The 26,368-nt window shown below is 35.7% G+C and overlaps 1 protein-coding gene and 1 long non-coding RNA gene across 2 annotated transcripts in view; one reads left to right on the forward strand and one right to left on the reverse strand.

The window, feature by feature from the left end:
* lsamp (limbic system associated membrane protein) overlaps positions 1 to 26,368 on the forward strand; it is a 628,552-nt gene that overhangs the window by 186,829 nt on the left and 415,355 nt on the right. The gene's annotated exons all lie outside the window — the stretch shown is intronic.
* LOC107076732 (uncharacterized) lies at positions 4,378 to 25,102 on the reverse strand. Its single transcript, XR_001477901.2, has 3 exons — positions 24,995 to 25,102; positions 20,877 to 21,032; positions 4,378 to 4,768 (listed from the first exon to the last, which is right to left on the reverse strand). It is a non-coding gene; the product is annotated as an uncharacterized lncRNA (long non-coding RNA).

The following is a 26,368-nucleotide window of genomic DNA, read 5'->3' on the forward strand; positions in this document are numbered from 1 at the left end:
AGAAGCCAATTAACCTGCCAGTATGTCTTTGGACTGTGGGAGGAGGCCAGAGCAAAGCCATGTCAAGACAGGGAGCAAGCCCAGACTCCACGTGGATAGCACCACAGGGACTCTGTCCAGGGCCCCACCACTGCATAGCAACAAAGCTAACCACCGTGTCACTGGGCCTTTAAATCCTTTTTACATTTTTAACTTAAAGCAAACAATTAAACAGCTATTTTTTACTTGTTTTATGAAAAATTTTATTTTTCAATTTCTGTTTTGTCCAAATCACTTGCTCTTTCTCACAAATTAATTTCAGTTCTGTTCTGTTAAATTTTGTTTTGTGCCTTTCAAAAAAAAAAAAGTTTTCGAGTAAATCATTGTTTATTCATGAGGAACAAGTAATAGGCATGTCCTTTTACTCTTTCATTGTTTTCTTTTAAGTACAAGTTTTAGGTCTGATTTAAGCTGCTATACAGTACATTAAAAATATACAATATATACATTTTACTAATTGCAAACAGCTCTGTGTCACATTTTAAAATGTTTTATATAACTCTATTACATATGATACATGAATCAATTTGAGATTGATCACTCAATTCATAGTTCTAGACCCATAGTTACCGGATTTTTAAAAGGAGCAATTTAATGTTACGGTTGTGACATTAAAGTAAGTAAGTAAAAAAGGATTCAGTACTTAATCAATTGAAGGTTGAAAGATGTGTCTTTTCAGTAATAAACTAATTTGCAATAAAATGGACTGTGCTGTAGTTTAATTCCAGGAACAGGCAGCACTTAAATCAATATCATTTCATTGATACAGAGTGTAGTACTGATTTCAGACTTGTTTGTGCTATAAGACAAAATGCTTAGTTTTTCTAAGAAACAAAGGTTTTACTTGAGAACCAGTGCAGTTATTGTAATTTACAGTAATCTGTGACATCACACTTAATCAAGAAATGAAAGGAAATCCTAATATATCTGCGATATGGAGGCTGTATGGTTCCATTTGTTCATGTTGTACAGTATTTACTATATGCTTCAAAACAGTTTTTCACATTACATATGGTTCTGTAATGTTACTTTGTTTGAATTGAACCCAGCACAAACTTTAATACCATACATATTCTGAGACACAAATACAGTGAACAAAGCCCCTACCTTGAATGGATGGTTAGTTCTTTAAAAAAGTGCACCGAACTATCCAAGTGTTAAATTTCAAACACTGGGTGCAAAATGCAGTGTCTAAAATGACAGCATCTGCAGAGTTACAAACCTGGTGCAGCCAAGATGTTGGATTTTGTATATTGCAATACGAAGATATTAAGTATAAACTACAGTACAGTATGTTACTGCAGAATAGTGGCGTTTTTCCATTTATGCATTATGAAAAAGTTACCTACAGTATTGTGGTCAAGGTCATGGCAGACCAGAGCCAATCCCACAAGCTCAAACTGGAGCGGAGAGCACCAGCCTTAAATGAATTCCTAACTGTTCAGAGTTCGAAGCTTCTTGGAAGACCATCAAACTGTCCTAGTGCTGAATTTTAACCTCTCACCATTGCCAAAAGCAAAATGCACTTTGATTCATTGGCAGTTGTCTTGGAGAGGGTCATGGCAGGCTTTGGCCTATCCGATAAGCACAAGGCACAGGACGTGACAAGTGGGGGCTCTTGTCCTTGATGAGACCAAAGTCCATTTCAGGGATATAAAGAAAGAGACAACTGTAGAATAGACAGTCAAACCTACTGTGGTATGGCTTTGGGGAGTGAGAGGAAACCAAAGCAGTCACCAAAAATCTGTGGAAACACGGGCAAATGCTGAAGGATCACAATGCATTTGTCCAAAAATCAGTCCACGGACTTGCTTGTATAAGGCACATGTTGTTCAGCAGCTACGCAGATCCAATTTATATGCAGAAAACATCATCCTCACTTGCTGAGTACTGTAGGTTTAAAGAACACCAAAGATAGCCCCTGGGCATTCGTTTTTTCACTGAAATGTGACCCATTTAGATCCCTAGATTACTGTTAGGTTTGCAGAGGTGGCATTATGTGTTTCTCTTTTATCTATAAAAGCATTGTAGCTAATAAAAAGCATAGTTTATGCTCCTTTTCCATATAAGCAGATGATAACCTTCCAGGCATTTTACAACTCTTTTCTTCTTTGATCTAAAATTCGGGCTGTTTTCTCCCCCTCGTTGCATTACGGTGTTCACAATGATTTATTAAAATATGTTAAAAATGTATGCTGCACATTCAAGGATGCGCTCTTTTGCTGCCATGCCTTTTCTGTAGTCAAGGGCTTCTTATTGTCTTTTTTTGTGATTAAAGTTTAAACATTCCTAAAGAAAATGTTTGATTAAGGTTTTAGGCAAAGTATTTAACTATAGTAGGTGGCCCAATAATAACTTGTGCAGGCACACATACTGTAGCGCCTTGCCGGTATGCTGTCTATGCTATAATGTACTGTGATCTGCCAGTCTCTTGTCCATCCTGCTACTGTATGTAATGAAACCTGCAGTTTCTGTAATATATAAATCATGGTCACAGTGTATCTCAAAACATAAAGGAGAGCCCAGACATGTTCCAGCTACTATGACTAAGAAGAGAGCTTGTAAGGTTCTCTAAAAAGAGAATCACAGATTATTGAGGATTTCGAGTGGTCAAGTACAGTAAATATTGGATAAGTGAGTTTGCCTGACCTTTGTCCAATGAAGTGAAGAAAGGCTATAAATATTATAGAAGGGGATTTGAAAACGTATGCCTTCTTGCTCCTTGAACATGGCTGAATTGAATCCAGGGGTTGTCGTTTTATGCTCTGGAGTTGTTGTGATGAAAGTAAAGGGAAAGATTTATCTCATACTGTGTGGATTTTTCCTTTTCCTTAAACAGCAAGCACATACATATTTGTGTTTTCACCTGCTATATATTGTAGATACTCAGGCTATCTTCTTATTTTATAGTCTTTTACTTTAGGCATACCACCACATGCTAATATAACACAATGTCCTTTAATGATAAATGTGTCAGGTTTGAGATGGTTCTCCTTTTAGCCAAGCAATTATGTAATAAGATATGCTTAACAGTGAAAGATATACTTTTCATAGCATGTTTATGGCAGTAGATGACTCGAGTGAATTGAATTTGCAAAATGAACGTTAAACAAAATAGTGCAGAATGCTATGTGAGACAGAATTCAATACTGCACTAAAGACTCTATTCTCCCAGATGGCAACTCAAAAATTGCTCTTTGCCAGAAATGTTGCACAACAATGCTCTGTCCTCAAAGCTATGCAAGTGCTGTCTCTATAGGGAAAAGCATTAGTATGGTTCTGAATAGCTGATAACTTATAAATGTCTAATTACAATGTAATTTAGGACAGAGTAGTCTGTGGTAGGAGGGGCATCATGGGCTTTTTGGCCATGGATTTTACTATTAACACCCAAATCTGTACCTGTGAAGAATTTTAGTTCTTCGTGTTTTGACATTCTTTAATAGTTCTTTTATTCTACATTTTTAATCACAGGTTCATATCCTTGCTTAATAATATTAAATATCACCTTTCTAAATTTAACATGCTTTGTGAGCTTTTGTTCCTTTGCACCTACGTATATACATTGAAAAATAATAATGTTGCCTTATCTTAAATATGTACAATATGAACCAAATGTCAAAATCATTTATGAGAACTTGAAGTTAATAACATGACTGAAAAATGTCTTAGGTTTGGTACATTGCTAATTAAAAACTAAATTTTGAGGTCTGTTACATCCTAAAGAGTTATGTCCTACAGTTATATTTGTTCAATCTTCACAATGTGAAACATCACAAATCTTATATTAACAACATACTGTAGAACCCTTCAGAACTCCATGAGTAACTGACATTATGAGATTTATGAACTGTCTAAATAGGAACTAACAAATGAAATTCTAAAAGTTGTTTCCAAGAGTACATTTTAAAATGAAATACCTGTATTTCTTGGCAACCACGAGCAATAACAACAGACATCAAAGCAAAGACATTGAAACACCATAAAAACATTGTGTTCTATATTTTCTTGAATGTTATATTTATTTAGTTTTTTTGTTACTAAGCTTTTGCTATACAGTAAGTATTTAAGTAGTTTCACTGGGTCTTTCTTTCATCCCAAGAGATCTACCCATGCTTGTACAGTAGGTGTGCCTAAATATTGTGCCTTAAGCTTAAATGTATCTCAGCAATCAACAGTTGCAGTCCTTGCTATAAAGGGCAGGTACAGTAGGCAGATGAGAAGGTTTTGTTTTTAACATTGACCAGAAAAATGTCTACAACAGAAATGAAGAATCTAATCTAGAAATGTCTGGAATACTGTAGCACATGGAGCTTATGGTTATTAAACAATTAAAATTATAACGTGGTTAAAAATGCTGTATTATTTATTGAATTTTCTACATAAAGTGCTACTTTACATTTTGATCACTGAAACCAAATGTTCTTTTTTTGTGATCTAATTTTTATTTTATTCCCCCAAAAACAAAACAGTACATTTTTACCCACTGCAAATAGCATTCACTGTCAGAAGTACCCTCTCTGAGTTTCTGGTAAAGGATACCTAAAATAAAGTCAGACAGCTACAACAGAAGCTCCATTTGACTGGATCAGCAGCAGCACTGACAGCAGATTTTCTAAACCTTTTCTATCCACACAGCAAGTGAAATTACTTTGCAAAACAACTTGTCTTGTCTTCAACTTGATTTCTTGGAGAAGTACAGTACATGCACATTCCTCTGTTAATTCCCCTGTAGGACAAGAAGATAATTATTATTTATGTTTAGCATTAACAGCACTTGACTTTCAAAACCCAAAAAAATCCTTAAAAGAAACTATAGAGCAATGAATCATTTGAATTTGTACATCTACTTGGAGATTAAAAATATTTATCACTTTCTTCCACTTGAATAAAAACGTTTTAATTAAAGCCTATTTCTGTATCTTACGTGTGTAAAAGGTAATTGCTCTTTCTGTCTTAATAAATCCATGATAGGAATGTTATCATCAAAGTTCAAGTAGCACTTGAATGTGTGGAGCAGACATTAGACATGGCCCTTGAATCAGGTTATTTAAATTTCATATATAATCAAAAATACTGTGAAGTACACCACAGTTGCCATTTTCTCAGAATGGATTAAAATAAATTGTGCTTCAGGAACATTAAAACTGCTTTCAATGTTTTCATGATACTTTCGGCAGAAAAAATTCTGAATACTTTTTATGACAATAATTGAAATCATGCTTTGTAAGTCTTTAGTCTGCATTATTAATGTGTAAGGCTTACTGTTTGTTAAAATCTAATCTAAAATGTTTCACTGAAGGTATGGAGGTCCTTTTGTGTGCTTTTCTCTCTGTCTGAGATTATGCAGATGTTGTGACGATAACATAATATTCTGTTTACCTGAAGCCTTGTGTCATTTGTACTAGTTTAGCCTGGCAGTCCCATTAATGGAAGGCTTGCAGATGTGCTGGCAATAACCGAGCACTAGACAAAAAGACAGTTGTCTGCTAAAGCCTTCAATAAGCAGCTCCTGGAAATAGGCCCATCTTGTCTAGTTAGGGTGGTTTCTCTGATGTGGACTGCTATTGTCTTGCCTTTGGGTATTTATAGTATATTCTAGCATTTATTTATTGGCTTAATCTTTTGTATGTTGACCCAATTTCTACTGGACCAGTTTCTGTTGTTGATGTTCCACATTTTTTGCTGTTCACAGTTTTTGCAATAACTACGGGGGGGGTGTTCAGCAATGGGTAAGGCAAGCGCTATCAGGGTATTAAAGCATTACAGAAACATTAGTTACAGAAGCAACATTTGTTTTTCCTCCAGCAAGCCGAACGAGACCTGAAGTGGACTGATTCACTTCATGATGATGTAGAATAAATGACAGATGTAAAACATTTGGTTGGATTTGTGGGGAGATTCTGTTCTGAGAATAGTACTGTATCTTCACTGGCACTCTTCCATGGTCAGCCAGGTGCAGTCACCCTGGAAGTATAAACCCTGTATAAATCCTTATTTGGATAAATACAATCCTTCTCGGCCATATTTTACAATGAAAATCTATAAGGAAGTGAAATGTTTTCTTTATTTACCTGCTTAACGGAATTTAGCAGTGCAGTTGTAATATTTTTGCCCAATTAAAGAAAGATAAAACAACCATATAATGGCCCTTTGTAAAGTCTAAGAGAAGTAGTTAATATGAATCATGTTTATAAAGGAAGCAGAACAGAGATCCATTCTGGTCAATTACAAGAATTATATTTACATTATTTTATTGTTGTATTCTTTACAAGGTACTGTAATTCATCAACATTACTCCTGGGGCTGGGGAATAATAGGACCATTTTAATTTACTCTTTCAAAGACTAAATGGCAAGTACCTCAGCTTGTAGCCAGATTCATAGGCAAACTGGAGTGGAGGGGGAAAAAGTCAATGAATGTCTGAAGAGATCTGTCAGATCTTCAAAAGCACATAATGCTCAGTGTCTATTCTGGGGATTCTCTGTTATTAGATAATGTTTTCTGTCGTCTGTGGTTAAGAAGCTTCTGTAGCAGAATAGAAATTGTAAATGTGTCCTGTGTGGACAAACAGTGGCCATCAACACCTGTTGACAGGCTTGGAGGGGGGTAGACTTGGGCAGAAGTCTGTAGGTCTTGTGTGAATTAACTCTGATTTTATTTAAGTAAGAAAGACTGTCCAGTTTGGTATTAAAGTAGGAGTCCAAATAACGTATCACATATGTTTATGTAATGCTTCATATCCCAGAACTGATACAAAAAAATAAGGATGCTGTTTCTGACAATGATTAACAGCAACATTCATCCCCCACAAAGGCCTTAATCATAACGGAAGCTAGTGTGTCCAATTCTTATTTTATGCCCTTCAGGTTCTGATGCTTTTCCCATTAATCCCTCTTCTTCCAGAGACAGAAACATGGGTATGAAACACAACAGGCAGAAGAAAAACAGAAGACATAACAATGTGCTATTTCTGTGGCCAAAGGGAAGCCGATTTACGATTACGGACCAGATCAATAATCCTATTCTCATTGATGATAGAATACAAAAAATATTAAGAGAAGGAAAAACTATAACAGAGCAAGAAAACTCTGTTATGGGAGGAGTAGCTGGGGGATCACTTTTCCTTTCCCTCCCTTTATGTCAGTGATAGTCATGTAGATTTACCTTAGCATGTAATGTCATTCAGTATGGTGAGAGTACCAGGCCAGGGCTCATTGACTTTTAAATCTGGAAAAGGAAATGTCCCATACCCCAAATGTCACAAGAAACAAGGATCTAACCACTTATTGGGATACCTACTATTTCTCCACATGAATATGATGACTTCAGAAGTAGTCTGCTATAACCACTATATCATTGTAACAATATTGTTCCATTATGTAGAAACTAACAATATCAACATGGGGACATTTTTTGTCTATTTATCCATTGAATTCAGGGTCAAGGCAGGCCTCTAATCAATCCAGGTTGGACTACGCTGTGAACTACAGGCATGAAATGTAAAAGTCTTGCCTTTTGCTTACAGTTTTCTTGCATTGTGTTAGATTCCTTGAAGAAAATGACTTTATGTATATTTAAGGACAGTTTCTGATAAGATTTGTCAGGTTAAATTTTTAGTCCTCTAGTTTAATTTAAAATTTGAATTAAAATGGTTCAAACATTTCATCCCAAAATCCAGAAATATACTGAAAGGTTAATTGGCTTCTGGGAGTGTGTGCATGTCTGTGTCTCCGTGTCCCTTCATTGGATTGGTGTGCAGCCCAGGCTGTATCCTGCCTTGTTGGCTGGGATAGGCTTCCCTGTAACCCAGTATTCGATTAAGCAGTTTAAAAATGTATGGGTGAATAATTTAAACTCTAAAATGAGTTTTTTCTTGAAAGAGGAATGAACCAACGTTTGTAACCTTGAGATTTTTGAATTGTCGAAGTGTCTTATTTGGTTTGCATGGATGCTCAACCTTCTGAATCTACTGTATAATGACACATACAGTACACAGAAGCTAAAATTCCACTTTCCACTTACCTGAAAAGAGATTGATTATTTTATGAGTCAAAGTAACATAATGGATGCTTTTTCTGGAAAATTCAAAGAAAGAGTTCAATATACGGCATTAATTTATACAAGCCATTTGTAATTTTAAAAATGTCCAAAGACCCTGTGAACCACTTTGTGATGATAAAGAGCATGAATATTATAATGTTACTCACAAGAAAACTAAAACTTGCATGACTCAAATAACCTATCTGTTACAAAATGGTCGTAAGGGATCAATCATTGTCAAAGGTTTACTGACAGTGACAAATAATACACTAGCTTTTAACAATGGATGGTCCCAGCCTAAAAGTGTAATTTGTACAATTCTTTTTACTTTGGCAATTTTGCTTTTTACTTTTTACTTTGGCAGGACATATAGTACAGCTTGATCATGAGTAGTGTGAATGCTGTAATTATACATGTCTAGTATTTGCATCTAGGTGAGAAAAACGAGTACTTTTTAAAATACAGTATATTCAGGATGATCAGTAATATTAGAATATAATACTCATTTTCTCTGTCATAACTTTGTAGGGTTATGACCTACAGTACGTTACCGATAGAGAGATACTATACTACCACATCTTCCAGCAGAGTGTTATCCATGCTACACTGGAGTCTGCATGTACAGTATAAAATTAACTCCACAGCCCAAATTAAACAAGGATAGTTGGTCAGATCTCTAGAGAACCATATTTCCTAAAAATGGTGACCCATCTCTTGTGAATTGAGCATACTGTACAGTAGAGACTCAACTGTATCCCTTGGTGGCAGGTTGTTAGAAACATCTGGCAGGTTCCTGACCTGTGAAGGGAGTTAAAGGCCCAGTATTACCTTGTGCTTTTGACTTGATACTCACTTTCAGTTAACACAGCATCAATTTAAGTTCAAGGTGAAACCTGCACAGAGCACAAAGAAATGCTTATTGCAGAAGTATCCGGGGAAGAATCCTCCTCTGTCAAACATGACATACTGTATCTTGTTATTTTTGTCAGGTAATGGTACTTATCGTCTGATACCAACCAGTCATTTCATGACCAATAAAAAAAGAAGAAGATGCATTTATATAAAAAAGCTTTCCTGCATAGTGTAATGTACTGTCAGTGTTGTGGGCTTGTTTTATTTCAGACAAACTGGAAGTCATTGTCTTCCAGAAGACAGAGATCTCTTCACTTTTCTCTTCTTACTATTTGGGTGATGCTCCTGACAGTTCATGGTGCTTAGAAATTCTGCCATACGAAAAGTGCAGACCTCTTTGTATGGTAAGAATAAGATGACCATCTGGTTTACAAGATTTCTTGTGTTCATCTATGGTGTGTTTTGTACATTTCTGTATGTAGCTTTACAATGTCACTGATACTGTATGTTCACTCCTTGCGATTTTCTTCTGAATATTTCTCAGAGTAGTTTTGAATCACTCAGTTTAGTCAGTTCTGACAGAGAAAACCATATACAGTACAGTACAACTCCTATAACTTAGGATTTATTTTGGCTAGTAACCAAAATGAAATGATTTGCCTCTATTGCTTAAACAATTCTTAACAATAAGCCAACATCGACGACAGAATATCAATAAATCTACGCTAGATTTATTGATCTGTCATTCAATGAAATTTATAATAACAAGCAAAAAGAGCCTTACAGTAGCAATCTAAAATGAAATAATAATGAAAGAAATAATATTCCTTGCATTTTATACAGTAAATGCTTGTTATCCAAAGGGTTCCTAAAATGTTGTAGAGTACATACAGTGTACAAATAGAAGAGGGCACACACTTTATCCTGAAGTGTAATATCCACCTGGTTGTTGCAATCCATTATGTCCAGATCAAGTCAGGAACTCAGAAATTGAATAAAGAAGTAACTTTAGGGATGCCAGTTTGTGTAAGCCCAGAGTAGAATTTAGCTATTTACAGAATTAACAACTCTACTGAAATGAATAGTGCCAGGTCAAATTTAATTACCCATTAGTGTGAACCTCTCTTAACTATCTCATCCAGTGGGACACTGTTTTTTTTGGGGGGGGGGCTGTAGAGAGGAAATTGCCCCTTCGTGGTTTTAAAACAGTATATACTGTACAACAGAAACAGTTTCTCTTATTGGAAATAAGTCATCCCAGTATTGACGAGGCCCAGCATTTCTCAGCTTCATGCTATATTGTGATAGTGGTTTCCTATGTTTTTGTAAGATTAGTTTTGTAATTGTTTAGTCTGTCATTTTTTGTTAGTAAATGTGGCAAATTTCTCATATTGTTAAGGCTGATAAATACTTTTTCACTGAGTGGGGAGAATGAGACAAAAATAAAAATGAATCTTAAAACGCAGGCGTTGTGGCAGCTCTAATGAGAATGGGTAAGAATGGGTAAACCACTTCGCTACATTCACCCCTGTCTTGTATATGAACTAAAGCAATTCATTTGCATGTTATTTTGCCCCCGAAACAGATTTTTAAAATTAGCTTAAATCTAGAATCTGCAACTCAAGATCAAGAGAAGGCGATAGCCAGATAGTCATCTCTAGTCAAAGCCTTTCATGTTATTATATCAGATCATGTAATTGTGCTTTTTAAAGCAGTGAGAATAGATTAATAATTAGAAAGTAAAGGACTGCAAAAATGGAAACCTGATTACTAACTGTGTAATACATTGGGACCTCTCTATTGTATACCCCAAGGCCCTATTTAATGAGCTGTTATCCAAGGTTTATGCTACAAAGGTTATACTTTAAGTGCAGCACAATGTGCCTTATGGGAGCTGTAGAACAGAGATACAATTAATGTGATGGAGCAATTTAAGCCACATCAGTATGATGTGTTTTTAAAAGACTGATCCAAATAAAATTAAAAAGCAAAGGCTGGCATTGCTTATAATTGGATATAGAACTCTTTGCAGTAGGTTGTAACTGCTGCTAGAAGCAAGCTCTTCCCTAACCAAACATGTATTGAAAGTTATATTAAAAATGTATCCCTCTGTGACTTGCATCAGTAACAGTGTAGTTTAGAACACTACAGAATATTAAGGATATTATTACTTTTTTAAAATACTGTCGCACATCCCTATGATAATTACAATTCACGTTATATTAATTGTTGTGCAGAAACTGGGTTTATGCCAATAAACCTCTCATGCAGAAGCATTACTGAGCAGGTTTTTCAGTCACTGAGTGAGTGCTGCTTGGGTTGTAGAAAATTGTTCGAGCAAATTAAGATTTTCCCAAGCACATAGTCTTAACAGGTAGTTCACTTTTCAGCCACAGTTGTTGTTAGGCAATTAAACAAAAGAAGTAGGTTTTAGGCTGAAAAAAACAAACAATTGGGGAATGTAATGGCTTTGATGGTAGCGATGATGTTGAAGGTCATTCGTCAATCAGACAGGAGCGTAGAATGAAAAGACAGATGCTGAAAGAGACAAGAATCGCAGGTGTAGGAGAGAGCAGCCATTCATCTCCTGGGCCATTAAAAAGGGAACAGATGCTGCTAACGAGGATTGGCAAGTCCACGGAGAACCATGTAAACTTCATTTAACGCTCAAAGCAGCTCTGTCACAACCCAGCTGTAGAGAAGTAGAGTCCCTGTTGAATTGTGTCTAAACAGGTCCGTTTGCACCTGCACCAAAGTTTTCTTTTGTGATTTGTGGATCTGGCTGATGGGAGCTTCATCGTAATGCAGAAACATATAAGTAAAAGTGTCAGTGATTTTCTCATGTTAAAATATGTACTGTAGATATTTCGAGTTTTGAATTTGAAAGCAGCTACCTACTGTGGGCTTTGTATTATGGGCAATATATTCAGTATGTGCTGTATTTTCAAATTGCAGAAGATAGTAATTGTTGGACTTAATTGTGACCAGCCTTCTTTCCTTCTGCGTTGTGTACTGGATTTTGTCAGTCCTGACTTAATGCCTTAGTTCTTAGTCTATATGAGATTAAGAGCTAAGGCATGGGTCCTCATGTGTATTAGTGCCATTTTGTTTATGTCATTGTATTGATAAAAAATGATCTACAAAAAACGTTTTCAACCAAATAAAGCAATTTGAGAACAGAAGAAGAAACACATTTCTTTGTTTTAAATTGCTCCTCATTCCATCATGATGTGGAAACTGGAGAATACACCAAAAATCAAGTACTGTAAAACCTTCACTGTGCACTGAATTTAGCTCATAATTATAAAAAAATCAAGGAGGTGTACCTAATGTTTCAGTTTACAGATGGCTAAGATTTTATTTATTCCTTCGTTGGTGCAGTGTTTCTGCTCCTTAGCAATTTTTATTTTAACATTTGGCATTTCTTAAAAAAGAATGAGAGAGAAATCACCTTCAGACCGCAGGCCATTGAAGTATGAAGCTCAACAGCTGTTCGCTGAGAAGGTGGCATATGCTATTGAAGAAATTATGCTAATTGAACAATGAGTGAACAGAACTAAACTTTATTGGGAAGCTTTGTGGTGTTGTTAGACCCCTAGGGTAATAGAAAACAGACAGTAAGGTGGAGTAAGCTGTTTAAATTTAAAGTATTTTCTCTCATAATATTGTCCCATTTGCAGCTCTTTGTACATTTACTATAAATAGCCTATGATTGTAAATTAAGAGCAAATAAAACACAATTTCATAGACTTACTTGCCTAATTTTATCATTATCACTGTCATTTACAATTTCACTATGCTAATTATGTAATTATTGATCCTGCTTTATGCAGGTTGTTGTTTTATGTAATAGCAAGAACAACTGATACACCTGTTTTATTGGGTTTTGTGATAAATGTTATATTTTGATTGATAAAGTAAAAGATTCAAATAAAAGACTAATGACTTTTGAGTAATTTCTGCAGGATTTCTGCCTTCTTATATTCCACTCATAATTTACAAATCTCCAAGTAGATACACCAAAGTTTTGTTTTCCTTTTTCTTTTAGAAGTTTCTGCACCAAAGATGTCATGTATTAGTCTCACAGTTTGAAATTATACTGTCTTTTAAAATGTGTGTTCCAACCAAGTGAATGTAAATCGAATTGTGCTGAGATAAATCCCCTTCCAATTTCAGCTTGTAAAAAGGACTGCATTGAGACTTTGCCAATATAAAAAAGAAAAGAAACAAGGTTTAGATTTCTGTCTTTCAAAACAAAAATGGTGATTTTCAGTAGTCAGGACACATAAAGGCCTTATTAGTCATGCTTCTTCCGCATTAGTTGTCATTTTCCATTTAGTTTTCACCTTGTCAGCTTAACATCTTTTTTTAGTCAGACAAGAGTGTTTGTAAATTGGTGTTCTGAAAGAATGCACTTGAATTTAAGCTTACTGGGCCTTTACTCTCTCTCTCTGAATCTTTAATCTCAAACGTTGTCCACATGGCATGATTCCACTTGTTTCCTGAGAATAAAACATTTGTAATGCCTACTTTATTACAAGAAATACTCTGAAGTCTAAATTCAAAATGCTCTTAACTGTCTTTAGGAGAGATGACTGTTAAAGATGTCATTTTTGACAAATGCAATCAGGTATAAATAAATGTCAGAGATCTTCAAGTGGATTTTGGAACTTGTGTGTGGTATTACAATGGTCCTTGTGCTACTTTGGAAAAAAAACATTTCTAATTAAACTAAGGTGAAGCAATGCTAGCTGCAGGGTTTAAGCAGCAATGATTGTCTTTCAATGCAGCTTGAATTTAAAACAAGAAGTACCACATCATTACAGACAGCAATACTGCAATATTTCTTAAAGAAAGGTCCTGCCTTACTAGTCAAAGTTAAATTTAGTATCCTGGAGATACAAAATATTGTAAAACAATTTCTAATCATTTATTTGGGGGGGTGACTATAGGCAGTTCCAATAAAAATATGATTTTTGCTATGCAATGAGAAATTCCTATGAACTACGTGTGTCTGATGTACAGATTTGTTTTTAAAATGTACTGTATGCAGTATAGACTGTCATTAGATATAAAGAAATACATGCAAAGTTCTTTCACTAACCTAAAATCAATTGCAAATGAAATAAATTATTGTATTCATCCAAACATGTCAGTAACGGTAAAGTTGCTGACCCATGAAAGCATTTTAGCAAGATAAATAAATTGCACTGCCAGTCTCACAAGAATTTCTAATGATTATTTTGACCTCTTTGTATGCTGCAGTGACTGGCTGTGTCCAGAATCAGTGAAGCAAAAATCCACACCTTATAACACATACTTTGAATTAAGATTACAATTAAATAACATGCATAATGTCTGGATCTCTCTTCCTTGATTTTTAGTACTACAATCAGTATTGTAGTTTTCTGCCACTGTGATCTTTTCAAGGTCTTCTGTCTGAAACTACTCTTTTTCTTTCCTTGATTAAATCTTCTTGCATTTTGTAGCTTCTGTGATTGAGATGCACAGTGTGAAACAAGGTCAGCCTGTATTTCCTTAACTACTGTTCTGACCATGAAAATACACACATATGGGAACACATACTGTACTGTATATCCATCTAATTCTCTCTATATGTAATTTACTGTACAGTATATATGTATAAAATCTATTGGCTGCATTATACCAGATAAAACTAGACCATGCCTGACATTGCCTTTTTCCTAATTCAATTACTGATTGATGTTCCACATTCAATACCGTTTTTCTTTTGTATACCTTTCTTGATCTTTTACCTTCAAACCAATAAGAAAAATAACATTGAGATGAGCAGGCGCCGAGATTTTTTAATGCACTTCCAGAAAGCATGTGAGCTACAAAGAACCCAATGTTGTAATGAGATATAGAATAACACACTGCCAGTCACTCCAGCTGCATAAAACTTAAAAAGATTGCCGGTTCGTATCCCGGGGTCGGCAGAGGAATCCTACTCTATTGGGCCCCTGAGCAAGGCCCTTAACCCCAGCTGCTCCAGGGGCGCTGTACAATGGCTGAGCTCTGACCCCAAGCTTCTCTCCCTGTCTGTGTGTCTCAGGGAGAGCAAGTTGGGGTATGGGAAAAGACAAATTCCTAATACAGGAAATTGTATATGGCCAATAAAGTGATCTTGTCTTATCCCGTGTCCTCATAATGCAGGCACAGCAATTCCTCTGCCCCCACAGCAGCCTGCTCCTGTAGTTGCCATTCTTTCAAATGCCCAGTGCTAGACAGTACTAGACCCCAACACCCACTTTCCTTTTGCATGAATCCCCATGATCTGGCTGCTGAGTAATAATGGGTGTCAAAAGCACGGACACATTTCTTCTTAATCTCTGCAGTTTTCCCAGCCAGCTAGCAGACATAAAATGTAAGAGCTTCAAGGAATATTTTAATAATTTACCATGTACACTCCCCGCAAGATCGGCCCCTCCTCACAGGCTTCATCAAAGGCTGGCAGACTGTGGGTTAATCCAGCTCCTGGCTTCTCTCTACCTGGGTTCATGTTCTTTGTTCCCTTGGAGCAGCAGCACTTTTTAATCATACAATTACATGGAACATGAAGTCTGATTACAGTTATGACCGGTGCAGCTGATAGGTCTTTCTGTAATTATATCCATTTGCTGCTGCAGGATATTTATACCTACATTTAATAAGTCTATTAAACCTTAACATTTTACAAACCCCTCTGTGAAGCACTTTTTCTTCCCTTTAGTTGTCGTGTATGTTGTTTTTGTTAACGGCCTTTTTTTATTGGAAATTAAACTCGCTGAGCTTCTGAATAGAATAAGAGAAATCTATTCCCCGTGTTTAACTGAAACAAACGGCTTAATTAAGCTACTGATGCCCCGTTCCATTTTCACTCTTTTTTTAGTTATCAGTGGCTGTTCTTGTTATCTCGTTTTATTGCTGCTGACGTGCCAGTCATTTTGCAACTTAATTTGATAACTTCTAAAATATAAGCACATGGTATCCTGGGGCTGAGCTAATTGTACAGAATGAAAGTTATTTCAGAACCACATGCACAGAGCTTGGTTTAATCCTTCGTCTATAAATCATATTTTATTAAAACTGTAAGCTTGTAAAGTACTGTACATCCATCTGTTTTCATTCTGTTTCTTTTCCTGGTGAGGGCTGCAGGCTTAGTATTTCATTTTTCCCCAAAATAAAGAATAAGAAAAAAGGACCTGATGTTTTTCATTTAATATTATGTTTGTTTTTTGTTACTTTGTTACTGTTGTTACTTTGTTACTTTGTAAGTGTTGTTGCCACCTTAGGCCTAATCATGTCAGATCTCAGAAGCAAAGCAAGTCGGGACCTGGTCAGTACTGGAATTGGAGAACCCTAAAAACCTTTAGTTTGCACAGTCTATCCATCCTAATATTTCCCCTAATATTTGTATAGAGGGTCATAAGGTCACAAGGTCACTATCCAGGTGAGGCTTGCACTTCACTGATTGATGCAAAGATCCACATTTTGTTGTCGATTGAGCTTGCAATCATCATAACACTTTCAAATTTGACTTTACCTTTAGAATCTACACGGTCTATTCCAAACAGCTACAATAAGTTTAAAAAAATGTCAATCAGTTAGTTTATTCAATTATTCAAAAAAGATTCTCAGTTAATTGCTTTAAGTTTAATTGTTTAGTTAAGTATTTAATCCTTTTGTTGTAGCAACCCTAAATCATCTCAGGTGCAAAAGATTAGTTTGAAACGTCACAAAGTCGTAACAATTCTATGTGTGTGATCAAGTTAGTTCAATGTCACCTCAAAGTACTCTCTCAAAGTCTCTAAAAATCCTTAGATATTGAATTTGAAGACACAATATCTTTGAAAATCTAACAGTAAACACCAAGAAACTACCCAGATCAAGCTTCCTTCCGAAACTGACCTATAAGTCAGGCAGGAAATCATTAGAGATTCCATGGTTGAAGTCAACAGTGACTTTGAAAGATCTGCAATCTTACATGTGTGAGATGGGCATCAGCGTTAATACAGTTCATTAACTACTGTATATCTCAGTCCTATATTTTCAGTCTGTGTGGGTGGGTGGCAAGAAAGAATTCAGAGTTTTCCCGGTTAGCAAATAATACTGCCGTCACGCAGCAGAATGTTTTGTGTCATATGATAAAATATTAATATTTTAATATATAATAAAAAGCCTTAAATATACGGCCAGCATAATGGAGCACATCACCCAGTAGATATCATCCCAACTGCTAAGCATGGCTGTGTAAGCATCACGTTAGGAAGACTGGGAAGCTGCAAGTGGATGGTGCAAAGGACCTATGGATCATAGAGGAAAACCTGCTTGAGTAACCCATGAATCTAAAACTGGGGTAAACACTTCCCACAGCAGGGCAGTGGCCTGAGGGAAAGGCCAAAGTCAGACTAGAGTGGTCAGACAAGACGAAGTGAGGCGCGTTAATTCTTATTACTGCGTTGGTGGTACCAAAACACAGCAGGGTGTGGGGTTCACTGGCCAAAGGGGATCGATAGGTGGCACTTGTGGTGAGTTACAGTAGATATTAGTGAAATGATTGCTTCATTAAATGCTTCTCTACTGTGCATCTTTCAATCCACTTAATATGGAATATTAATATGGTATTATGTAACTGAAGGGGAATTTTAGTAGCCGAAAATAAAAACAATAGAAGTATAATGTCTCTGAACGTCATAATCAATATTCATTTATTAACTCAGATACTAACTCTGAGTTACTAACTATTTTGGAAAAGTTCTGACATGCTCAATACATTTTATATACTTTATAGAAAGCTGTTATGTTTTAACCTTTTCTATGAATACTTGCTGTTGTTATTGTTGTAAAAAAAGTTAAATCCACTTAATAGGGAATATGAATAATATGGAATCAAATAAATTTTGCTGAAATGCGTAGCTGAAAACAATAGTCATAGTTATAGTCATTAATGAAATTAACCTAAGTATCTAAATATAATATATTTATATAGCTGGTAGTGGTACCGTATTCCACTTTCTTGTAAACATCTGCAACGATTTCTTTAAATCTTTCACTTGTGGTTATCATGAAAATAAAAGTATTATAATATTTCTATTTAAAACAGTATTATTTTTTTATTTTAAAGTCTTTATAAAACTCCATGAAGACAGTTTACTCTGAATTTAAATTAGAGCTGAGCGCTTTAATACATGTTATTAATTCAGTTTCATTTATATTATTTAATTGCAAAAAAACATGTATAAGAGGATTTAAACCATTTTAAGTTTTCCAATTAATGGACAGTAAAAATAAACATTTTCACTTCTCACTGAATGAGCTGTACTTGAAACTCAGTTAGATCTAAGCAGTCAAATAATGAAATTGCAGCTTTAATTAACCCTGCTAAATCTGTAGTTACGAAGTTGTAATTATTTGAATGCCATAGTTGTCCATTTATACATTTTTAATTGTGCTGCTGTTCCAGCTGTTTTTTTATTACAAGAATCCATAATTAATGACCTGACATTAGCTAACCTCCTTGAAATTCCATAGTGCAAACTGCCAGTTATTTTGTATGCTCTCCATACTAAAATATACTGTACTATCAACTTAATTTAAGAAAACATGTTGCAGCTTTAACCTCTTATAATATGTTGTAGATAGGTAGGTTTCTAGTATTTTTTATTAAACCATTTCCCTTTTTATTTTTAACATACTGCATGCTCTCAGATTATGTACTGTAGTTAGTTGCAATGCTTGGGTTTAGGTGTCACAGCAGCAGTCTCTGAGAATTTATTTTAGTGAAGAAAGAACAATGACAAATGTGTTGATATTCCTGTGAGGCACAGGATTATTTGGCTGATTAAAAGGACAGTCATTACTTACAATGTGAAGAGGATGTCCTGGGGTTGTGAAATATCTGTCACGAGGCACTTGGATTACATGTGGAGAGAGGTATGAACAGTACTGGAGAAAGTTACTTTAAAGACATAATGCACTATGTGGCTAGGCCCTTATTTGTCAGACTGTCTGTGAATACCAGTGTACCTCAAGGACACATGTTTTCCCATTATTCTATTTCTTGTAGACCAAGGACTACACCTTTAGTGAATGTTCAGTCAAACTAATTAATTAAGTTTAAGGGTGACATCACCCTTGTAGGTTTCATCACTAATGATGATGAAACCATTTATTATAGGGAGGTGCTTCAGGTGCTACCAACTACCCGAAACATTCTCCAAAACCTCTGTTCCCGGTAATCAATAATGTGGCAGTGAGTGTGGTGGAGTCCTTTTTTGTTTTTGCTCTAATACCCTTAAATGGGACATGAATACCACCAGTATCACAAAAAAAGCACGACAGATAATGATAAAGGTCATAGGGTGTGTCCCCACTAATTCTAATACAGTTTTACAGAGACATTATTGAGACTTCTGGCTTCCTCTATGACTGTTTGTTGTGGCAAGACAACTGTCTACTCCAAAGGCAAACTACAGTGTGTTGTTGTCTCTGCGGAGAGGGTCTTTGGCTGTCATCCGCCCAGCACTGGTGATTTCTACAATTCTAGAGCAAAGAAAGGGACAGGAAAGATTGCAGATGACCTCTCCTACCCAGGACCACCTGTTCCATCAACTTCAAGGAAGATGCTACTGGCCTACTAATACAAGAGCCATTCCGTTTTTAAACAGCTTCTTTCTAATGTTTTTTTAACCAGAATTCTTAGTTGTACAGTATGTGCACTGCCTCACTGATGTCTTGATTGTGGTACTGTATATGGTATACAGTAAGTAGATTGTTTTTACAGCACCAAGTACACCAGAGTAACTAACTTGTACTGTATTTGTTGAATAAAGGCAATTCTGATTCTGAGTTGGAAGTTGCTAATGTCAGATTATATTTTTTAATTAATAGGAAGTGAAGAGAAATTGATTTAAAGTTAATTACTTTGCATAGCGATTATTCAAAAACTACATAGATCACAATAACTGATAATCTTTTCAAATTTCCACCCAACATGTTAAATTTTAAAGAGTAATCCATTAGACAAGTGACGTGTAACTATTTAACAATCCTTTCCTAACACTGAGTACCACATTTGCTAAATACAAATACAGTATCTTTGCTGTTTCCTACTGTATAGCATTGTGTAAAAGAAAAACTGTCCATGTAGATCTAAGGAGGGAACTTCAGTCTAGAGAAAAGAGAAAGGTCTGAGATTTCAAGATTCCATCCCGTAGACTGCAAAGGTTAGGTATTAAAATAAGTAATGGTCAGTGACCAGGGCAGTTCACAGCTAAGACATGTTTCTAAGTGTGTAAAGAGACACAGCAGATTAGCTGGATTAAAGAATCAGCAGAAAATAAGGTCAAATCGGAGTAGAAAATGGAAGGCCACCCTCATTAATAATGGATCGCATGATTCGATCAAGTAATCCATAGCTGATCTTCTTCCATGTCCTTAGAGGGGGTTATAACACTCCTGTCTCCCTATAAAAGAGCTTTAAAACTCTCAAGAACCAGCCTAGGTGCTTGTATGTTTTGTCTACCTTGGAACATCAAACAGCATACTATGGGATACTCTGGTTATTTATTTTGTTTTTATAAACATGCCTATGCATTAAGCCCTACTGTACTGTACTTAGTAGCAAATTTATAAGAAAGACAAATAGTAGGGATATATAAAAGAATGGGTACCATACACACAGAAAAGTTTAAACTTTGAATTAAGTGGATGAGGTTTTAATTATTTTTGTATGTGTAACAAAGTATGAATATTTTAGACTTAATACGAGGCTCATTTTGCAAACACTGTTATCATGAGCAAAATATGTGTTAATTTAAATAATTCTAATTAAAGATCACTGGGAAAGACATATGTGCATTCATGCATCATACATCCACACAAAAAGCAGCCTTTGGAGTGCAAGTAAATCACAGCATGCTTTCTACAATTCCCATTACCTGCAGTTGGTGTCTTCTGGGCAATGCATATTGTGGCATTTTTCCTTATTTTTTTTTAGCTTTCCTGGGTAATTTGTAAGTGAGTGAGTAATATACCAAAGTCAGGTTGCTGTTCATGTTCTTTTCTTCAGACTGCTTGCTTCTGTGTAAATATACCTGTTTTAAAATAACATACACATCTATTAATGCTGGGGTGAATATAATGATGTAATAGCAGACTCTTAAACGCATCAACAAACTCATCTCAGAGGATCTCCTCACAATCGGCAGGGAAACACAAACCCAAGCACACATGTGCAAACCACATGGAGGAGAAGAGTTAAAAAATGTGAACAGAAGTTTACAATGGGAATTGGGTGATATCTCTTCTCATGGCCTTGAGCCTTGCAATCGCACATGGCGGAGACTGAGAGAGTGGAAGTGGATTCCTTCAACCCAGACATGAGAGGTTTAGTGCCGATTGTAAGAGATGCACACCAACAGTCATGCAAGCCTGCAAGCATCTGATACTTCTCTGGTAGCCAACTAAATCTGCATTACTCTCAGCAGCACCTCTAGGTGAACTCCTGGTCAAAATCAGAGAGTGGCATGACCCCGGCTTAAACTTGCAATCCTGCTCCTGGGGAAGCACCTTTACTGGTTGAGCCACGCTGGATCACTAGGAGGTGCTAAAAGTAACTTTTTTTCCAAAATTGGTTGTGGAATTCCGGAACAAGATACTGTACCAGTTATGTAAAGATGTTGAAGTCCTGGCTTCTTTCGAGAAACAACTGGATGAGATCCTTCATCAATTAGCTGTTAGCAACCAAACACGCTAAATGGGTTGTACAGCCTCCTCTCGTTTGTAACCTTTCTTACAATGTGTACAGTATGTTTTTAGATCACTTTTAACTCATTTTATTTAATTCTCTATCTAATAATGCCCTGGGCGTTTGTGCTGTGGGTGTAAGATATCATTTACCTTCATTCTGAGCTTGAGACAGATCGAGTTGACAAAGCACTAGCTTAGTTGGGAGGGGTTCCCTTGCATTAACTTGCCTGACAAAGATGTAGAAAATACCAACAGAAAAATGTCGTTCTTTGAGGTCAACCACAATTGAAATGAAACGTGGAAAACTAAGAGGGCTCATCATGTTAGTTTGATACTGCAAAGTGCTGACAATTCTGAAAAGAAGGAAAGGATGAATGTCTGGATAGATGAAATGCTATAAACATTGACAAGTTAAATGGCTAAGCAGAGATTACAGAAAGGTTGCTATTGCCCAGGGTGGTAGCAGCTTCTGGAAGAAGGAGGAACAAAATAAGAGAGACTGTCTCTTTTGATAAACAGCAGCTGAATGCAGAATACAGTTTATTATATGGCTGTCTCCAATAAAGAGCCCAGACTAATCGCTAGCAGCCTGGGGCCTGGCTTTGATTCACACTGTTGTTATTTAACTCTTGAGGTAAGAGAAGTAAATACTGCACAAGCAATAACAATACCAAAGAGATCTTCTGTGCTGATTTACATTAACAGTAAAGACAAATTTAAGAGATTATTCACTGCTGCTTATTTTATATGTTCAATTTGTTTTGTTTAAATAATTAATTTGGGGTTTAATTAAATTAAGACAATGAACTTAAATAGATGGAACCTTCCTGAAATTTAAGGTATTTCAGTACATTCAATCTCCTCTTTTCATAATGGTTTTGTACCTGCAATGTTCAAATTTGTGTTGCCTTTTTTTGGGGGAGTAAGCTGTTTATTCCCTAAATCACCGATTCATAGTATGTATTCTTTATAGAATTCTACCATTAAACCGTAATTGACATAGTAGTTTTTATTTTTATCACTTTGTTTGTAGTTGGATGACTTAAGTTTTAATTTCAGTACAAGTTAATATTTCCCTGAAAAGGAAAGTATAACACATGAGGCTTAAACATCTGTCTCATGCTGTTAGCATTGAAATTGCTTTAGCACTACAGTATATTATGTTTTACATTTATTTGAAAGAGGAGCATTGACTTTAATCTCTGAGATCGGATTAGATGACCCCAAAGACACAATTTTCTATGGTGCCAAAATGTTCAAATTGTTCATGAGGGGACTTTCAGATGCTCCTCTCTGATAAACAAATTTTGACAGTAAACCACCTTACCATCCCTTTGTGATGATTAAAGTTCATGTATGTGACACTAATCTGCATTCCCGACAAAGCCAAGACTGTCTAAGCAGTTTTGTTGTTAATTGTGTATAATTACCATTAAAAAGTTACACTTAAAGTAATGGCACAGTTTGAAAGTATTCAATTTTCGTGAATGATCGCCATTATTTAAACACATGTCAATTAATGTCATTAATGTGCATAATTACTGGTGCAATTAAGCTCTTTCTAACCATATGATACAGAACAGTGACCCAAGGCACTAGAAGCAATTTGACCAAACTTTTAAAATTAAGGTTCAGAAACTTTGGATCTGACCTTTCATATTGCTTGCTGGGAAAAAGATGCTGTGCAGTTTTGCTGAAAATTTAGTTTCTAGGGTTTAATGCCTTAACTCAGATCCTTAATTAAATGTGCCACCCAAGCCCCACTTACCTTAAACCTAATTTGCTAAAAGTATGGACAGAATCGTATGAAAAAAAGATGGCTCCCAGGAAGATTAATACATGCATGACAATGAACTCTTTCCACTAATGGATGAACTGCTGTGCACTTACAAATGCAGCTGTGAAAAAATACTGGTATTTTAAGAGCTTGTTTGAAACCACTCGGCTGTAACAAGTGGCCATTGAATGTAATGCTGGTTCTTGCCATAATTATCTATCATCATGTGGTTCTGTAAACACTGCAGTGTTTGAACACCATGTCTAGAGACATCCAATATGACCCGAGATTTTGAAGTTTTGAAAGAAATATAAGAAATATCTCACCATAATACAAGTTAGGTGTGAGAAATAAGATTACTGAAGAAAATACAATTTTTGCAGTGTTAGTTGTTTTTAAAACATGGAAATGGATGGATAGTTCTGATGGCCAGCAGCTGCAGATGGAAATTTAAATAAATACTGTAAGAGGGATTCTAGTGAAATGTACAGTAGTATCTCCTGTCAATTTGCAGCCAAGTAAGGGTTACTAAGTGGAAGTCTTTGGAAAAGGTGAGCTGATATTATAAATGTTAAGCCTAATTTTACATCACAGCCAGAAAGCTGACTTCCACTACTGTCCAAAAATGACCACTTCCTAAGTTCAAAGTGTGTTACTTTAATAGAATACAAACTGTAAAATCAGATACTGCGCACTGTCTTGGGTTTGATATTTGAACTGTGCAGTTAGGGATCCTGAAAGTGTGACTGAAACATTTTGACAGCAGATCAAGCTATAAATTATTATGTGATTACATTAATATTTTAAAAACGCATCACATTACCTTCTCTTCATTGGAAAAGTGTCCCTAATGACAATGCAGAAATAATTATTCTTTATTTGAAGGCAGTCTAAAGGCATATACTGTACACTGCTTTATACTGTATGCAGGGCAGTCTAAAATATTGGAAAAATAAATTAACTCATTACTTTTCATCTAGATTTTTTGTTTGCATGGGTGTAGAGTACTTCATTTATGCAAAGTAATGCTAGTTCTTTGGCACTTATAGCACAAATGATTGTACCATTGGTCCCCACTCCTAAGCTACACTTACTGTACAGTTCCATTTCATTTCCATGTACCATTTCAAACACATTTCATGTCAGGAAACACAAATCTTTAATGCTTATTACAAACAAACATTGTAGCTCTATGACTAATTGTACAGTATACAAAGTTTTGAAGAAACAAAACATAAGTTGATACAGTATACAGTTTTACTGTGCCTTGAGAACCTCCCACATCTGAGAGGTCACAGTTTTGAAACCAGTGAGACACATGTAGAAAATCTACCTGGAACATCTTTTCTGTTGTCATCCAAGATCTTCACAAAATAAGAACGCATTCACATCAAGATTATTGAAATACAGTATTTACTGGATGCATAGGGATGATTACTGAACTAAAATGTGTTTATATTTCACTAATATTTGTGCATATGGAGATATACAATAATATTTACATTTTTGTAATAACTTTATAATATTTACCCTATTCAGACGAATGTGTAAATTGCAACTCTTTTTATCACCATTTGAATCTTTTATTCACTTTCCTCCTGTTCTTGTCTTCCAGGTAAGTGAAGCTCATTTCCAGCACCCTCTATGAGAAGCGGATAGAACTAATGGAGATCAACATGTTTTTGCTCATTGGAGGCGGTAAAAATATTTGTTATTAAACATCAATAGGTGAAAAACATATTGTGTGAGACGGAGCGAAATATGTAGGATATGGTCATAGGAATGAATAGGTAATAGCAGTGGTATGGTAAAGGCGAAAAATATTTTCATACTGTAGCAGTTAAAGGGGAAGACTATAGACAGACCATGCATGATTCAAAGAACAGTGTGTGGCAGTGGATCAGTCAGTTGAGAAACAAAACAAGCTAGTCAGGAAAAATATCCTTGTATAGTAACGAACCTACCTCATGTTCCCAAAGGCACTACAATGTTGTACAGTGGGCTCTGACCAGAGTATAATCTCCTATAATCTCCTATCTTGCACTATTCTTCCATGTGTACACTGCAATAGAAAGCTGATTGCATGCATTTTGTAGACATTAAAGTAACCTGTAATGAAGATACAGTATGCATGACAGAGATGCCTGTGTTGTTAATCTGCAGGTTAACAACAAAAAATAATACTATTCTGTTCTAAAGATGTCCCAGTGTCCTCTTACATTTGTAATCATGGTATCTAGTAAGAATGAACTTATTTTGGGTCCTATACACTATACAGTACATCATGTTTTTCATTCCTTTCATCAGAACTCATTTAACAATAAAGGTTGGTATTTATGCCTCCGAATATGGATATATTACATTTTGAGCAATGCCGTTAATAAATCCAGACTGATAAGATGTGGCGATTCACTGGTACCCTTTCAGCTTTGCAGTTATATTGTAGGATAGTGAAGTTATGGCTGAGTGACTAAGATAAGCTTCCTCAGTTAGTGACTGACTGACTCTGGTCTTATCTGCACCCTAGAGGACCGTGTTCCTCTTATGTTTTAAAAGGTACTGTCATTTATTTTTCTTTGATCTGAACCTGTTACAAAAAATGAAAAAAAAAACTTATTCTCCCATAAAATCTCTTTTATTCCCTGTTTTGGGAATACAGAAAGGTTCATATTTATCTTCGTAAAGATTCCTGCCTGAGATGCAGTGGAGTGTTCAGTTTGGTTAGAATTTCTGCTATGTTCAGTCATAGCAGGTGAAGTAACTTGCCTTTTACAAGCAGAAGCTGCCTTTCAATTTCTTCTGTTGAGCTTGATCCAGTGTTGTCTGTTTTATTTCTAGATGAGGTATTACAGAGCTTTACATTAAATGTCAGCAAGCACATTATAACTGTCAAACATAGAATTG

Source organism: Lepisosteus oculatus, chromosome 5, assembly GCF_040954835.1.
Source record: "Lepisosteus oculatus isolate fLepOcu1 chromosome 5, fLepOcu1.hap2, whole genome shotgun sequence".
Taxonomy (NCBI): domain Eukaryota; kingdom Metazoa; phylum Chordata; class Actinopteri; order Semionotiformes; family Lepisosteidae; genus Lepisosteus; species Lepisosteus oculatus.